This window comes from Leptopilina heterotoma, unplaced genomic scaffold, assembly GCF_015476425.1.
Source record: "Leptopilina heterotoma isolate Lh14 unplaced genomic scaffold, ASM1547642v1 Lhet_62, whole genome shotgun sequence".
NCBI lineage: Eukaryota > Metazoa > Arthropoda > Insecta > Hymenoptera > Figitidae > Leptopilina > Leptopilina heterotoma.
This window is the reverse complement of record NW_025111146.1, coordinates 640,986-656,286: the sequence shown is the minus strand read 5'-3', so window position 1 is coordinate 656,286 and position 15,301 is coordinate 640,986.

The following is a 15,301-nucleotide window of genomic DNA, read 5'->3' as shown; positions in this document are numbered from 1 at the left end:
TTAAATATATTAATAATATATATTATTATATACTAAATAGTAATATTTATTCGACAAAATATGACTATCAAATAAACACAATTAAATAGCTTCAACAAGAGCATTAAAATTGATTTCTTCTGAATCAATTGGCTTTTTCACTTGACATGCCCAAAAATACTAGAAAAAAAATCAAAACAACATTTAAATAGTATGCCTGCAAAGTCGTATTTTTTATGCTGCCCAGATGGGTGTCGACACCGTCTCACAACTGGTGATATGCTGTGTCTCACACCCAGAAATTGGCGCTATTTTGAAAAAGGAAAATTAAATTATTTTCAACCGTAGATTGGAACAATGCAATATTGCATCACAAAATATAAGGAAAACACTAAAAGAAAATGCATTACATTTACCTTTTCCAATTAATTAACTTGGAAAAAAAGTACTTTGCATTTAATGAAAAAACGCTTTTTAGTCTATTATCACACACAGTGTTGGTATTTAACAAAAACAGTTTATATATCCGCTTCGGCGTACACGAAAAAGTTGGCTCATATAAAAAGAAATGTTTTTATATAAAGCAATCGGCTTTTTAATATTGCATGTTAAAAAAAATTGACTGTCTCACAACTGGAGGTGTCTCACAACTGGAGACTCTCCCCTATATATTTAAGGAGCAAGTTTTCAAAAGTTGATAAATATATTTTTTTTTAAATCGAGATAAACATAAATTTAATAATTTAAATATCTCACAAATCGTCATGTCCCTGCTAAATTAAAAAAAAAAAATATTAACAGCGAATTTTCAATTTAAAAACTTTTTGACATAACCAAATTGACTTTTAATTTTTATGTTTGTTATTAGAACAAATTACCAAAACCTTAAAGTTACTTTATTATGTGAAAGTTTTATTAAAAACAGAACGTATTAAATATAAAAACTTTGTTACAAATATTAAATATTACAAATTTTTTAGTTTGAAATTAACTGAGTGGTTATGTCAGGAAAGTCATTTATTTCGATTTCTCGAAATAATAAGAAAATAGGAATTTATCAAATTTTGAAAATTTGCTCCTCATTTATCGTCTGGGACTATAATATACATAATTTTAGATTTAAAATTAATTGAAATCATAAAAATATATACTATTCTTAAAATTATAAATGTTAGAAAAATTAACAATTTTTAACCAAAACGTATTGCCTCATAAAATTAAAAGAAGTCCACTGATTTATCCAAATTATGAAAAAGAAAATAATTTGATTAAATCAGTAAAATTTTCAATTTTAAGGAAGAATTTGATAAACAATCGGAACAAAAGTTAGTCCAATGTCATAATTTAGTATTTTAAAAAAAAGTCAAATTAAATTTTCAATTCCTTTTGGTAAAAGCGTAAGGAATTTAATTTTCTAAATTTTGAAAATTGTAAATATATATTTGAATAAAAATGATAATTTTGTCGTCAATAATGAATGATTTAAGTGACCACGAATCCGTTACTGTTTAAAAATATCGTTACGCTACGTCAATTCGACATTTATCATCCGTCCGACGTACGAAAGAGATAAATTTTACGTTTACGCGATATTGATTCTTACCGACGCCGAGAATACGTACGATCCGCAAATTGTGAACTACGTTATGTTCTGTTAACGCTTATATTCGAAATCTACGTTTTGTTTTAGTTACGCCACGCCGTCGAAAATTTTCGTCATGTAAAGTGTTCGTCGTTGTAAAAGTCGAGACCAAACGGAATATTCCGTCAACGCTAAAAAGTTTACATCGTCATTTGCAATCAGTTTACGTACGTCAAGGAAGTCCTGTGGAAATTATTTCGTTTATCAGTACCAGTCATACGTTACGAAGTCTACGAGGTCACATTCATCTGTATAAGTTACCAATTGCTGTCCAGTCAAGTTTGCTGTTCAAGTGTTATAAGTTGTTAACGATGTCAGTGCCCCGCCGAGTAATCAAACGTATCCAGTTCATTTGTTTTTGAAGTTTGCCACCGCTAAATTGCTGAAATGGTTCAGCCAAGGATTATTACGCTTCCCGATTGATGATCATCCGCCGACGACGTACTAGATCTACGACGCCCGGTCGACAACGATAGTTTGGTCCGTCTTCAAAAAGTGTTTTGTGAAGTGTTTTAAATTACCAGACTTTAAGATTATCAGTGCTTACGAACTTTTAAGTGTTTTACGCGCGTTTTGATTTCCACACTAACGAAAATTCTCGCGAAGTTTTCTCCTTACGAAAAGGGGGTGTGACGATATAGAAGTGAAATCAAAATATTATTATTTAATTGTATTTAAAATATCATTTTATATTCGACGTTCTACGGAATTTTATGTACGCTCCTGAGCGCGGATAGTGCGCGTGCGCTCAGTGCGTTTCTCCCTCCAGCGCCAAGCGAATCGAGGACCCCGAATGTACGGTCCGAGAGCGTCACTTCTCAAAGCGGTGTCACCGCAGTAGGAGCCAAGCGGTCTTACCGCAAGGCGAAAGGGTTTCACCCTAAGTGGTTTTACCACAGTCGATGAGGTTTTACCTCGAAACGGTTTTACCGTACGCGCTAGGAGACGATTGTCTCAACGTGGTCCCCATCGTCGACGGACAAAATGGCGTCCGTCGAAAGTCGTCGTCGTTCGTAATATAATTATTCGGTTTTCCTTGTTGTAACTCGCCGCGTTACTTTTTACGAAAATCCGCGTTCGCACGTTATTGTAACTTAAACTAATCGTCGACGTCGTCGAAATCACAGTTATCGCTCGAATTCACGTGTTTTGTTGTTTTGTTAATATTCGCGATATTTACGTTTACGTCGTTTTTCTCGTCTCCGCGTAGATGAGTTTATTCAATTCTTGTACTTTTATTTGTGTTTTGTAAATATATTTCGAAGTTTTGATTCTGTAATTGTAATGTTAAAATTATTTTAAACGAACCCTGACCGACGAGCAATCCACACCATTAACATTCATTACATAACATAACCTAAAATTTAACAAATGTTTATTCTTATTGACAGAAAATTGTAATTTTTATTCAAATGAAACTTTTAATCGTTTTAAATATTCAAAATTAAATTCTTCGCCTTTCCAACAAGACGAATTTAAAATTTAATTAGTTTTTTTAAATTACGAAATTATGACATTGGAATAACTTTTTATTTGACTGTCCCTCAGATTCTTCCTTAAAAGGCAACATTTTCAAATATACGGCACTGAATTTAGTAGCGCCACCGTACACTGTGGAGCACTTAAAAACTAAAGCCAGCGTACAGTTTGGCGACAGCGTACAGTTTGAAAGCGTTCAGTTCGGAGGCCCGACTGTATTTTAGAAAGGTGTGAACAACATAGAAAAAAATCACCGAAGCAATAGTTGATTTATTTTTTCAGATACAAGCCTGCAAAGTTGATACTTGTCAAAATCATGAAAAAAACCATGTATTTTTCATCTTCAAAAATTCGTAACAAACGCAAAAAATTTTTTGGTTCTTTATTTTTTGTACAGAATCGTGGCGATAGTGTAGCTATAATTTCCAAGTTGTTTTAATACTATACGGTTTTTTAACCGAGTTATAAGATTTTAAAGTGAGGGCTCTACACTTTTTGAACCAATAGTAGTGTATACTTATGTGTGAGTGTGTCTGTACATAGGACTCTTCTCTCTCTTTTCTTGTCAATTTCTCACTTGGCTGTATTTTTGCACCTTTAATATATCAGCTTTAAACATTTTCTTTATTCATATATATAGCACGCGTATTAAAAGAAAAAGAGAAATTATTAATTAAAAAAAAGTCTAATTACATAAAATAATTAAAAAGTTGGGAAAATTGTTATACTTTAATAGACTCGCTGAATTTTAATCAATGTCGTTTCATTTTATTTGCATTGGAGAACTTTTTTTTATTTTCATTTTTCAGAATGATTTCTATGCGTATCATTATTTAATTAGTCGATAATAAAAAATTATTTCATAGAGAGAGAGAGAGAGAGAGAGAGAGAGAGAGAGAGAAATTACGAAAATGATTAACGCTTAAAATAATAAATAAACACTACAATTTAATAAAACACTTTATTTTTTTTAATTATTAAATTGTTATATTAACATCATAGTCAGGGAAACAAAACTTTTTCAGTAAAGCCAGGGAAATGTCAATAAAAATTTTTTTTTCAGGGAAAGTAAGAAAATTGAGACTTTTTTTCGACTTATAAACAAATCTATCAAATTAATAAAAATTAGCATCTAATTTTTTAAAATGCAATATTTTCAGTATTTATAATGACATATTTCCAAAAATCCAAATACATACGAAAATAATATTTTAGAATTATTTTTAACATTTTGGAGAAAACATTTATATTCAAAATTTTTAATTAAAATTCATCAAATAATTAATTAGTTTATTTAAATTATACAAAAAATCTATTAAGAAATTCAATCCTATTTTCAAAAATTGCATTAAATTTTTTTTAAAAACTAATTTGTATAATTGTTTTATAATGATTATTTAAGATTTAATTATCTTCGAACAATGTAAATAAAATTTTTTGAATATTTACTTTTTGAACTTATTGAAATTTTTGACAAATTATGGTCCTGTTAATAATTAAAATTCTCAAAAAATTTGATCATTTTTATTAATATTTTTTACTTATTCTATTATTTTTAAAAGATTTTTACAAATTTTAATTGTTTTTGAAGATAATTGAATCTTAAATAATCATTATAAAACAATTATACACGGAGAGAAAAAACAAGGCTTTTCCCTGTGACTTCAATTCATGCCTTTTTCAGGTAGGAGCTTCACCGGATTTCCCGATGAATTTCTTGCGTTTAGCGGTTAGGCCATGCCTTAGCCCCTATTGGCCTTAGATCGTTGCAAGAATCTCACCGGGAAAACCCGTGAGCGTCCTGCATTTTTACTGTGATACTTTTCACGCGTTAAATGCATATTTTTTCATGGGGAAAAGCCTTGTTTTTTCTCTCCGTGTACTAATTACTTTTTAAAAATATTTTAATGTAATTTTTCGAAAATAATTGAATTATTTAAAAGAGATTTTGTATAATTTAAAAAAACCAATTGATTTTTTGATGAATTTTAATTAAAAATCTTGAATATAAATGTTTTTTTCAAAATGTTAAAAATAATTCTGAAATATTATTTTTGTATGTATTTAGATTTTTGAAAATATATGTAATTGAAAACACTGAAAATATTGAATTTTAAAAAATTAGAAGCTAATTTTCATTAATTTTTATTTTTAAATTTAATTTAAACAATTTTCAAAAATTAATTATTAAAATTTAGTATTCATTAATTATTTTTCAATTAAGTTTTACAAAATTTCAACTATTCAAAAAGATTTTTATTATAGATATATTTCGAAAATTGAATTATGTCTTAAAAAATGATTCAAAAACAATTTTTGAATGATTTGTTTATAGTTACTTTTCGCATTATCAAAATCAAAATAACTTGCACGTTTTTACTAAAAATTGTGGTTTTTTATGTATTGTCTCAATTTTCTTTTTTTTCATGAAAAAAAAATTTTCCTGACATTTCCCTGACTATGGTGTTAATATAATATTATAATAATTATAAAAAATAAAGATTCTAATCAAATTATAGTGTTTATTTATTATGTTAATGATTAACTAATTAACGCCTGAAAAAAGAAAATTCTTATCAAATTTTATTTTATTAAGTGTGCTCTTTTCGATTCCAGTGTGAAAAAAGAACTTCGTTCAACCCAAAAATTAAATATAGCGGTTATAATTTCAAAAACACAAAAAAATGTCATTTTTTTAAGTTTGATAATTTTTTTACCCTTTAACCCCTTCCCAGTGTATGACGTCTATAGAGGCAAAAATAATTCCTGCCACCAATGTGTATGACCACTATAGTGGCATCTAAAAGGAAAATCTCGGTAATAAATGAAATATGAATATCAATGAATATTCTAAAGTTTTGGGGTCGCTTAAAATGCTGATTCGGGGGATTTTGAGGTTTCTAAATCCAAATCTTTAGTCAAAATTTAAAAATTCAAAATAGCGGCTCCAAAATGGCCAACGAAAAAATTTAAATCAGTAAACTTTGAAATTTGTCGATCGCCATTTTGAAGCCGCCATTTTGAATTTTTAAATTTTGATTACGCTGATTACGAATTCGATTTTAGTTTCCAATAAGTCAAAATGGTGGATCCAATATGGAACAAAATTTTTACTTTATGCAATTGATCTTAATTTTGTCACTCGGTGGTTTTTAAGGTCGCTGATTACGAATACGATGTTTTTTTCAAAAATTCAAAGTGGCTAATATAATATGGGGAAGTGAAATTTAAAAAAATTTCTATCCACGCTCGCTGGTTGTAAGTCGGCGCAAGTTCTAAAACAGAAGTCAATTGTCAGTGAGCGCTCCTAGGACATTTCGCTGGGTGAGTGTAAAAAGGGGTTTTGATTGAAAAAGAGGATACCTCGCATTTTAGTTGAAGAAAAGGACACGTGGAAAATATTCATTTTATATCAATTTTCGTTTGGCGATACTATGTGTAATGTAATATTGTTTTTTGAGTTTTTGTAATAGAAGATTTAAGAACATATTATCTTCATAGTTTTTTTAGCACAAAATCTGATAAATCAATTACATTACACATATTATCGTCAAACAAAAATGCATTTAAAATATATATATATATATGTTTTTTTGGTTTTTTTCGAAAAAAGAATTAGCTACGATTTTCGAAAATGAAAATTTGGAATCTTGGACCGATTCCAGATAAAACTGCGTTAGCACAATTTTGACTCATTTTAGGTAAACCTAAAAGTGCTTGAAGACCACCGTGTCCAATATAGAAGGAGTTTACACCGTAAGCCTTAAATATAAGCCTCCGCGAGCATAAACGGATATGCCTCTATGAAGGAGTTTACACCGTAAGCCTTAAATATAAGCCTCCGCGCGCATAAACGGATATACCTCCAGGAGCATATATTTGCGCCTGCGCGAACACGTGGTCAAGGCAAACTCTTTCACAACACAGCTGCAGGCAAACACTTTGCGCAGACGCAAGTATATTCTCATGGAGGCATATCCGTTTATGCTCGCGGAGGCTTATATTTAAGGCTTACGGTGTAAACTGTCTCTATGAGGATATACTTGCGTCTGCGCAAAGTGTTTGCCTGCAGCTGTGTTGTGAAAGAGTTTGCCTTGACCACGTGTTCGCGCAGGCGCAAATATATGCTCCTGGAGGTATATCCGTTTATGCGCGCGGAGGCTTATATTTAAGGCTTACGGTATAAACTCCTTCATAGCATAGTTTATACGAGTTTAAAAAAGTATGTTTTGTAACCGACTTTCAAATTTTCTTCGCTTATAACGAATTCTTGAAATAATACTGTTTTCAAGAGAACTGAAAATTTAAGGAAATAATTATAAAAATAAAAAAATATTATTATATTTATGTCGCGAAACTGCTCAGTATGTTAAATTTAATTTTTGGTTTTCGTGTTTTATGTTTTTTAATATTCTTCAAAAAAATTTGTAATCTTTTTCTAATATTTCCGAAGAAGAAAAAAACATTTTAAAGTCTTAGTTACATTTTTATATACACACAATGAAATAAGGTCTTAAGTATCATAAGACAAAAGCAGAAATATCGCGCGCGTATTAGCTCTGCTAGTAATTATTTTATTTTTAATTTTCACAACTTTGGGTATAAAATTTAAATTATAGAATTTGTCAAGTTTCATTTGACAATTGACATTATTCACAATAATTTTCAATGTATTTCATCACTTGATAATTAAACATTGTGTTTTACATGGAAAGAGAAGGATTGGAAGAGATATCCATAAAAATATTGTTGAGCAGAATATTGTTGTGTTATCCAATTCAATGGAAGAGACAACTTTCAGGATGGAAGCACTTTCAATATTCAATGGATCAGGGAGCCATATTATATTGTTGAATCAAATATGGATGTGACATCCATAGGCGTGGTTGGGCTTACAATTCATGCTATGGATTTTCACATATGGCTGCCTCATCCATATAAACTTTGGTTGGGAGATCCATAGTCATTATCATGGCATCTATTTAAAAAAGGTCGCATCGGTATTTTTTTATTTTTGTTTAATTGTCCAAATTTTCTAGTTATGAATTTTCGAAATTTTGGACTTGTAATTGTAGATCTTTATTCAGTAGCTTACGAGGGGCTATTCACTGAGATCGAAGAGATCCAGGGACGCCGCAATTAATTTTAAATTTATAAATATATTAAAATTGTATTAATTTTTTAAAAAGCTAAAAATTTACATTATTAAATTTTTTATAAAAATATAGTTGATTAAAAGATTTTAATTCAAATTAAATTTACTGAAAAATCCAGAAAATGTGAGAAACTGATTTAGGGGACGAAATTAAAGATTTATCTGTATATCATATTACACTGAAACCCCCGAAATTTGGACTCCCGAAGTTTGGATTGCTTTGACATAGAGTATAGACAAAGTAGAGTGAGGGGTCGGCGGGAAGCGCGGACAAACGTTGAACTAGAAGCAGTAGCGTTTGCATAAAGTGTACCGTTTTGTGGCTCTTTTGAAAAGCTTCTTAATAAATTTAATCTTGTGAATCAGTTGTTAAGTACACTGAGAGAAAAGAGGGAACACTGCGGTACATTTGGAGGTTGTGTATGGCAATATACAGTTGGTTCTACTGCGTTCTCTAAAGGGGCGTGTAACGCGCCCCCGAGAGCGCGCTGCTGACTTTTTCGCGAGTGTGCTGTTGACTTGACTCGTGGGGTCCGAGAAAAGAGTCAGCAGCGCGCCCTCGGGGGCGCGTTACAAGCCCCTTTTAGAGTACGCAGTAGAACCAACGTTATATTGCCACACACAACCTCCAAATGTACCGCAGTGTTCCCTCTTTTCTCTCAGTGTATAAATATAAAAAATTGAAAACAATGTTTCTCAATTATGTTTTAATAAATTGACAACAAAATTGTCATTGAATATGTAATATTTATTAAGCGCATCTTCGTTTTAATGAAGCGTACGGCCCTGAATATTTATACTTTCAGTCGTCAAGGTGTCCCCTCCGAAATTTGGACACCATTACATTGCAGTCCAAATTTCGGGGGTTCCAGTGTATATAAATTAAAAATATTAATTTTTAGATATATTTGAAAATAGTGCTTAGGGGCTGTACACATAATACGTCACGCGGCTAGGGGGAAAAATTTACTTGCAAAGTTTATTTTAAAATTTTGTAAAGATTTAAATTTCTCACCCCAATAAATGTTTATCGTCAAATTTTCTTAATAATACACGGAAAGAAAAAGTCCGTCAACCATTAATGGATTAGTATATTACTTTGAGACGGGACTCTTTTTCCGTTGATGGTTACTTAACTTTACTTAACGATTGAAAACGAGTCATGGATTGATTAGAAGGCCAGTATGTGACCAATTGTTTTAGATTTAATGCTGAATTGTTATCAATGGCTGTTTGAATGTTTACGAATCATTAGTGAAAGTTTGTGAAACGTTAGTTGACTCGTATTCTAAATCGGCGCTCTTCACTAGCGCATTGTTGCGCAGTGTACCGATGCGCATTTCTTCCGGTTTCTCTATAGTCCATGTGTTTTTGCTGTCTGCACTGAAAGAATTTTGGGCAGGCTGCAGGCTTTACATGAGTGCCGCTAGAGCTCGCTGCCTTAAGCTCGCAGTTAACCTCAAAAAGGCAAGAATCTACTCCCGAAAGGTAAGCAGCAACTCCTCAGGGACAGCTGCTCACCTTTCGGGAGTAGATGCTCGCTTTTTTGAGGTGAGCTGCGAGCCCTGCGCAAGGGGCACTGATTTCGGACATGAAAAGCCAGCAGCCTGCCTAAAATTCTTTCAGTGTGCTATACATATCCCTATATACTATTATGTGCACTCCGGTATGTCTTTAGTGAAACTCGTGGACCCTTAGTAATTCCAATGGAACTAAAATCAATAGAGGCGCCACTGTAGCAAGAGGCTTAAAAATGCATTTACTTATAAAGAAAAAATATTATAAAATAATTGAAAAGTTGGTAATTTCTTTTGTTAAAACATCAAATTTTTACAAATAAATCTTTTGAATAACATTAAAATTTTTAAACAAAAACTTTGAAGTAGTAGAGTCAAAATTTTGTAAAAATAATAATTATAAGAAATGACTTTTGTCGATAAAATGATTTTTATATAAGGCAATAAAAATTAATTTTACACTTTTAAAATATAAATTATAATTTATTAGAAACACTTAAATTTAATATAAGTTACATATAATTGTTCGATGAACGCTGGAACTACGCTTTAATAAAATTTTAAATAAAATAAAAACGATTAAAAGTTGACTACTTAAGAAACTTATTGCATTAGGTGGAATAAAGCTTGGCTGCTTTCTTTTTTAAACGACTTTCTTTTCTAATGTTTAACATTTCTTGTTTAACAAATTCGCGCATTCTTATCTGTAAATAAAAATGAATTATGTATGCCAATATTTCTATGACATCTTCTTCGTGTTCTTCGCATGAAAAATTTATAACAAATGGAACCGCGCTTATATCTTTTAAAATCAAATCAAAAACATTTCGACCTAATTTGCAATATTTTTGAAACAAGGTTTCAATATTCAGTATTAAATTGTACATTTGCAAATTTGGGTGAATAAGTTCTTTTTCTGGATTGATAAATATTTCTATATTGCGTGGCATTTGACCACGACTCATAAACAATGTGTCTTCAGCAACGTTTGACGTTGATAAAAAAGCACTAAGACAATTGTTACATTTAATTCGATTTCGAATATGCCTAGATACACTTTCAGTTGTGTAATACAAAATACAGTCTATTATTTCCTGTAAAGCGTAATCGTGTTCACTTGCATGAATAAAATCATTAAAATCTGAATTTTCATTGTCAATAATAATTTGCAAATTTTGTCTCAATTTTTCGACAGCCTTAGGCTTTTTACTTTGATAAATTTCTTTTAGTTTTGAAATTGTTATGAATGGTTTTGACAGTTCTTCGTCTACAGGAGTACAATTTCCTAATTTCGGCGGTTTTAAAATACTAAAAGCAGAAAGTAATTTGTAAATTTGCAGAAACGTAGGAGTGCATGGATGATCATTAGCTCCTCCAGCTAAACGTACGGTACCGAAGAATCTCTAAGGAAAATAAGTGAAAAATACGTGTTTCATTTGTAATAACTAAAGATTAGTTTAGCCTTTATAGAATTCTCATTCAGAAAGACTAAAAGACGATCACAAAAAAACGAAATACATAAAAATTCGATGTACATATCCTGCATATACCCATATTTTTTCGTTTTATTTAAATTATTTATAATTATTATTAATAATAATACAGGGTGTCTAACGGTCAGGGAAGTCAGGGAGTTTTTTTGGTCCGGGGAAAGTCAGAGAATGTCATAAAATTTTATTCAAAGCCAGGGTTATTGTGAAATATACCAATTACCAAATTTTTTTCGCAAAAATGCAGAAATAAAATTAATAAAAATTAAGGGAAGAAGTCAGAGGTTTTTTTAATCCTTCTTAGACACCCTGTAATAATACTTTCGTGATTAAAATATTATAATGGTTATCCTAACTACTGAATTTAAATGTTAATATGACTACTCTACAATACGAACTATACAAGACGATACAAACACATATCTAATTTTCAACGAAGTTCTTAAGTTAAAAAAATTTACAAACTGAAAAATACCTCTAGTGGGTCTTGGTTCAATTGACCCGTTAAAACAAAATCAAAATTATAACTTTCTAATAAAAGTATTGATAATTCTTTAGCCGATTAAATCGTGACTCGAAGACCTTCGCCTGTCTCTTGTGTTAAAAAATCTTCCTTCTTTATTTCTCCTTTAATCAATCGCGTTTCCCATTCATCTAAATAGGAAAGAAAGTCGCTCAAGACCTAAAAATAAAAAAATTTATATGTGTAAATAATGTGAAAAAAATTACTTGTAATTTTCACTAATTTTTATTAATAATTTAAAAAAATACCTTGAAATCTGTACAATCAGGACGAAGACCACTACTTGGATCTGTTCGATTAAGGGCATCAAATAAATTATTTATCCTTAAGCAAAAATCTGCAGTCGCCTCGCACCCTTTAAACACATGAGGAAAATATCTAGCAGCTTTAAGGAGTCCAGATCCCATAGATCTACTAAAAATCTATTACAGAAAATTTTTCTATGATAATAATTATCTTAATATTATTTTATAAATTAAAAAAATTGTATACCTGCACGGCTAAGGAAACTCTCATTTTAAACATATTATTCGGAGCAAGGTGATCTTGGGTGATCTTAGGACACCACTTTCGAGTAAAATTTTTTTTATCACAATCGTGTAATTTGGTAAAAAAGTCCCATTTGATTGGAAAAGATTTGGAATCAATCTGAAATGAAATATAGTAGATTTATAAATATTATAATTCTTACAATTAGAAAAATCAAAGTGTTTATGTTATACAAAATAATAAATTATATTTTTTTACCTTTAACTCTTTTTTGTCGTACAAGCGATTTCGGACACATTTAATGAGGTGCGGAGTATCAGAAAATACAAATACTTGACGAGTTTCTACTATAGGATATGGAAACCAATTTTTCACATTATTGATTTTTCCTGACACTCCCATTTCGGACCAAAATTTTCGATTTGGTTTTGCACCGTCGGTTATAACACCGTGAATATGAGCCCCTGCTTTTTCCAGTACGGTTATTGCTTTAATTATGAGTTTTGCTAATACAATTCCAGTAGTCGTTCCTTTTGAAACATGCACAGCTACTGGTTGAGTAAAAGATTTATGTATTGAATGAAAAAGAAAAACTAGACCGTGATTGGCTTTTTCATTAATATCAGCTGTTGTATCGTCACCATAATCAGTCAATCCCAATATTTGCATCGACTTTTGATCCAGACGTACATTTTTTCGAGTTGAAATTTCGTCAATTAATAAAATACCATGACGTAAAATTTCAGGTTTTTCGGCTAAGGATTTAGAAAATAACTGTAAAAAATTGCTGTCGAACCCGCATGGAGTGTCAATTAACGATAGATATCTGTTAAAAACGAAATAAATATTACCAAAATAAATAATAATAATAGTATTTCTTGAAACAATTTTTAAAAATAATAAAAATATTTTTTAATTAATAAAAATTAAAAAATTACCTGCGTATGGTACTGGTACATGGCAAAGGTAGTATATTATTTTCTCTTAACAAACGATATGCAGCTGGAGATCTCATGTGTAACAGTAAACATAAGAGAATCCAGTCTTCCGAATATCGATTACCTTTGCTATTTTTTCGTTTTGAACATTCCAATATTTCTGAAATAACAAGAATTTCATTCGATGGAATATTTATATTCTTTAAATGTTTTTTCAAAGAAGCATTATTGAAAGTAGCCATATCTTCCTGCGTTTTTTTTAACTGTCCTTCATAATGATGAAATAGCCTTTCAAATCGACATTTCTGTTTTCTTGCATATTTATATTTTCGCCTTATGCATTCAATTTTATTTTTAGTTCTAGGACTTGCTTTTAGAACAATTCTCTGTAAATCAGCTGCCTTTTTTAATCTAATTGTTTTATTTCTTAAGGTTTTTCTTCCATTTCGACAATCTTTGCAGCAGGAGCGTCTGGATTCATTCGGTAAAACAAGTGAGCAATTTTTATGTCGTAAGCAATGCAAAATGTCAAATACAGCAAAAGATGTGGTCGTGTTTCCAATTGAATCCTCTGAAGCACACCCAGCACAAACTTTAACATCGTTAAATTTTACAATTAAATTCTCCAGTTCTTCCAATGATGACACATGAGTAGTAGTAAAATTAAGTTTTTCTAACTCGAGTTTTATACCCATCACTTCAGCTGAAATTCGCATATCTTCATAAACTTTTAATTGTTTAGAAGAAACAAACTTTATAGAATCATTCACTTTTTTTGAAGTAGTTTGCGAAAACTCCAAAACAGAAATATCACCGAAACTTGTTTTTCTTTGATACCAAGGAATTGGTATATTAACCTTTTGTTTGTCATTATATAGAGAATCGAATAAGGCGAGACGGTTTTCTTTATCTAATTTTTCTTTATTAACAACCATGACTTCTTCTTCCATCGAAATATTTAGATCAGATGAAAGCTGTTCATATCCTGTCGTTTCTGATTGTGTATCTACTCTTTCAGTAAATTTTTTTTTCATGGTATTTTCATTACCATTTTTATCTGGTCATTGTCTTTGTCTCTTTAACAATTTTCTTTTTTTTGGTGGAATTTTGCTTAAATATTTAGGGCAGTTCGGAAAAATTGAAGGAACACTGTCTCTTTTTAAAATTGGTTTTTGTAGAGGTTCCTGTAACAGTAAAAATAAAAATGTACATGTAATAAAATTTATACGCAAGTAATATTGCATGTGAAACAAAAGATTAACTCAATTGTTTTAATGAAATTTAATTACACTCGAAACTCGATATAACAAATTATATTCCATTATACATAAATAAAAACAACAAAATTTACGGTCAACAAGTGTTTATGACAAATTTTGATAGTAAACAAGAAGATGTTTATCTTGTAGTAGAAAATATTTAATAAAGTCAAAGAAAATATTCGTTATTTCAAATACGCTCCGTTTATATCGTTATATACAAAAGATTCAAGTATATATAAAATTATATTATAAAAAATTCAAAAATAATTTAAGGGGACACCTAAGTGGAAAAATGACAAAAAAATCGATTTTTTTAAATTTGATTTTCTAAAAGTAGACTCAATTAGGAATAGAACAAGACTTTTTAAAACCTTTTCTGAAGAGTAGAAAAAATCTGATTACATGATTCTGAATACCATGAGTTTTTAGTATTTTTTCTTTTTTCGTGTCTCCTGTAAAAATGTTTTTTTTCAAATCTTTTAACTTTCGGTACACTTTTCTCCGAATCTACTAAACCGATTTGTAATTTTTTTTTTACTTTGTTCAGCAAGGTTCCAAGAATACGAATAAGAAGTTTAACATCATTTTGAGTTGTACAAACGGAGATATGAGTCAATGAATCAGAGAAAATGGGATTTTTATTTTGCTTTGGGTATAAATATTCATAAAAAAGTTTCTATTGAAGATAACGTCGTATTACTTCTTATTCATATAATTGATTATATTTGTAATCGAATGAAAAAAGGGCGAACGCAATTGGAATATTAGTTTTCGAGAAAAGTGTACCGAAAGTTGACTCTTTTTGCATTGTTTTTAGGTGACTTGGG